This window comes from Chelonia mydas, chromosome 1 (assembly GCF_015237465.2).
Source record: "Chelonia mydas isolate rCheMyd1 chromosome 1, rCheMyd1.pri.v2, whole genome shotgun sequence".
Classification (NCBI taxonomy): domain Eukaryota; kingdom Metazoa; phylum Chordata; order Testudines; family Cheloniidae; genus Chelonia; species Chelonia mydas.
The window spans coordinates 134368655-134372088 of record NC_057849.1 but is presented as its reverse complement, the minus strand read 5'-3'; positions in this window follow the sequence as shown (position 1 = coordinate 134372088).

The following is a 3434-nucleotide window of genomic DNA, read 5'->3' as shown; positions in this document are numbered from 1 at the left end:
AAGCAACAGAAGGCTGTCATTCAACAAGTTTTGAAGTGGCCTTTTCCTTCCCTCCTACACCCCACCCGGTCTACCTTGTGAGTTATCTCCCTATTTTTATAATCAATTAATAAAGAATACATGTTTTTTAAACGATAGTGACTTTATTTCCTTTGCAGCAGGTAAACAAACTGGCCCGGACCGGCAGGGGCTTTCCCTGCGCAAGTGGCAGAAAAGTTTGGGAACCACTGGCGTACAGACTGTCCGATTTGGCCAATGTACATGGCAGAGGGGCATTGCTGGCACATGATGGCATATATCACATTGGTAGATATGCAGGTGAACGAGACATAAGGGTGGCAATTCTGCAACAGAAAAGCTTCAAAGACAGACTCCAACAAGAAACTGCTGAGCTTGAATTAATATGCAAACTAGATGCCATTAACTTGGGTTTAAATAGAGACTGGGAGTGGTTGGGTCATTACACATATTGAATCTATTTCCCCATGTTAAGTATCCTCACACCTTCTTCTCAACTGTCTAAATGGGCCATCTTGATTATCACTACAAAAGTGTTTTTCTCCTCCTAACAGCTCATCTTAATTAATTAGCCTCTTACATTTTGTAGGACAACTTCCACCTTCTCTCTGTGTGTATATATATAAAATCTTCTTACTATATGTTCCATTCTATGCATCCGATGAAGTGGGCTGTTGCCCACGAAAGCTTATGTTCTAATAAATCTGTTAGTCTCTAAGGTGCCACAAGTACTCCTGTTCTTTTTGCGAATACAGACTAACATGGCTGCTACTCTGAAACCTGTCAGATAAATATAGTAGGCCCAAAGATCATAGCTGCTAAGGCAGGTTCCTGAATAAAAAGATGTCTCTGAGAGAATGTGGGCCTATCCCACTGAAGGTTTTGTAGTTCAGTGTCAGACCCCTGAGCGGCATCTTTTGGATCTGGTGTTGCCCAGGAGTCATTGTGAATTTTCTCAGGCTGAGATGGAAAGAACTGTAGTACTCCAGACAACAAGTGACAAACATATAAACTGCTGTGACCAATCAACATCTTAAAAGGATTATGAGTTTTCTTGATAACTAGTGATTCTCCAGGATCAGTATGATCCCAAGGCTGCATACCAACAATGCCAGAGAGGTTGATGCTGAACAGAACCTTTAAGTGATTACCTCCTTTTACTGGCATTACTTTGCTCTTTCCTGAATTTAAACAACAAGGAGTCTGGTGGCACCTTAAAGACGAACAGAGTCTTTAAGAAAAGGAGTACTTGTGGCACCTTAGAGACTAACCAATTTATTTGAACATAAGCTTTCGTGAGCTACAGCTCACTTTATCGGATGCATTCAGTGGAAAATACAGTGAGGAGATTTATATACACACAGAACATGAAAAAATGGGTGTTTATCATGCACTCTGTAAGGAGAGTGATCACTTAAGATGAGCTATTACCAGTAGGAGAGAGACTGACAGAGCCAGAAGAGTACCCATAAGTCACCTACTACAGGACAGGCCCAACAAAGAAAATAACAGAACGCCACTAGCCATCACCTTCAGCCCCCAACTAAAACCTCTCCAATGCATCATCAAGGATCTACAACCTATCCTGAAGGACGACCCATTGCTCTCACAAATCTTGGGAGACAGGACAGTCCTTGCTTACAGACAGCCCCCCAACCTGAAGCAAATACTCACCAGCAACCACACATCACACCACAGAACCACTAACCCAGGAACCTATCCTTGCAACAAAGCCCGTTGCCAACTGTGTCCACATATCTATTCAGGGGACACCATCACAGGGCCTAACAACATCAGCCACACTATCAGAGGCTCGTTCACCTGCACATCCACCAATGTGATATATGCCATCATGTGCCAGCAATGCCCCTCTGCCATGTACATTGGTCAAACTGGACAGTCTCTACGTAAAAGAATAAATGGACACAAATCAGATGTCAAGAATTATAACATTCATAAACCAGTCAGAGAAATCTCTCTGGTCACTCGATTTCTGACCTAAAAGTGGCTATTCTTCAACAAAAAGACTTCAGAAACAGACTCCAACAAGAGACTGCTGAATTGGAATTAATTTGCAAATTGGATACAATTAACTTAGGCTTGAATAGAGACTGGGAGTGGATGGGTCATTACACAAAGTAAAACTATTTCCCCATGTTTATTTCCCCCCCCCCCCCCCGCGCCTGTTCCTCAGATGTTCTTGTCAACTACTGGAAATGGCCCACCTTGATTATTACTACAAAAGGTTCCCCTCCTCCCCCTTGCTGGTAATAGCTCACCTTACCTGATCACTCTCCTTACAGTGTGTATGGTAACACCCATTGTTTCATGTTCTCTATGTATATAAATCTCCCCACTATATTTTCCACTGAATGCATCCGATGAAGTGAGCTGTAGCTCACGAAAGCTTCTGCTCAAATAAATTGGTTAGTCTCTAAGGTGCCACAAGTCTTCCTTTTCTTTTTGCGAATACAAACTAACACGGCTGCTACTCTGAAAAGAGTCTTTAAGGTGTCACCGGACTCCTTGTTTTTTTTGTGGATACAGACTAACACGACTACTCCCTGATCCTGAATTTGAGACAGCTAGTTTTCATTCAGCCAAGCACTATGCTATCTGTGACCCAATGGTGTCTTCTGCTGGTAGGATACAGATATCTGCAGGTCAGAGGCATATTGGCATTGCAGCCTGTGTCATACAATCTTAGAATATCTGGGCTGGAAGGGACCTCAGGAGGTCATCTCGCTCAAAGATTTGCACATAAATATTTGAATAAGAACAGGACTGAGCCTTGAGGGACTCTACAGGTCAGCACTCTTGGCAAGGAGCAGTAGTGATCCTTGCCATAGGTGGTGGTGGTGGCAGTAGCGGTGTGGACTGGTCGGTAGCAGCTGACTCCAGGGCGAGTGCTGTGGGACATCAGAAAGACACATTAGTTTGGTATCCCTTGGGATTTGATCATGAGTCTTGCCATTCATGGTGCAATTCTTAGAGCCCCAGCTCCCGGAGTCAGGTGAGTGCGTGAGAATCCCAGCTGTCTAGACGAGTAAGCTTCTAGCCCTCCCGGCTGCAGAGAAAAGCTTGAAGAGGCACCCAGCGGCCGGCTCAGAAACCCGGGGGAGATCACAGGGCCCGGCCCCCGCAAACACACACGCACCCACCCCTGCGAGCGCAGGCCACGGGGGTGAGTGCTCCCGCGTTCGCACGAGGAACCCCAGCGCTAGTGCGAGGAAGGGGTTAAAAGGGAAGTCCGGGCACTGAGCGCCTCAGAACGCCAGGGACGTCACGTTCCGCCCCCTTCCCCTCCCAGCGTTCCAAGGCTGAACGGAACCGAGGCTTCCGATTGGCTGCTCTTGCCCCGCGTGACTTGAAGCTGCCCGCTCCGTTGGTTGACTGCTTGGGCGCTGAGGCGGGGC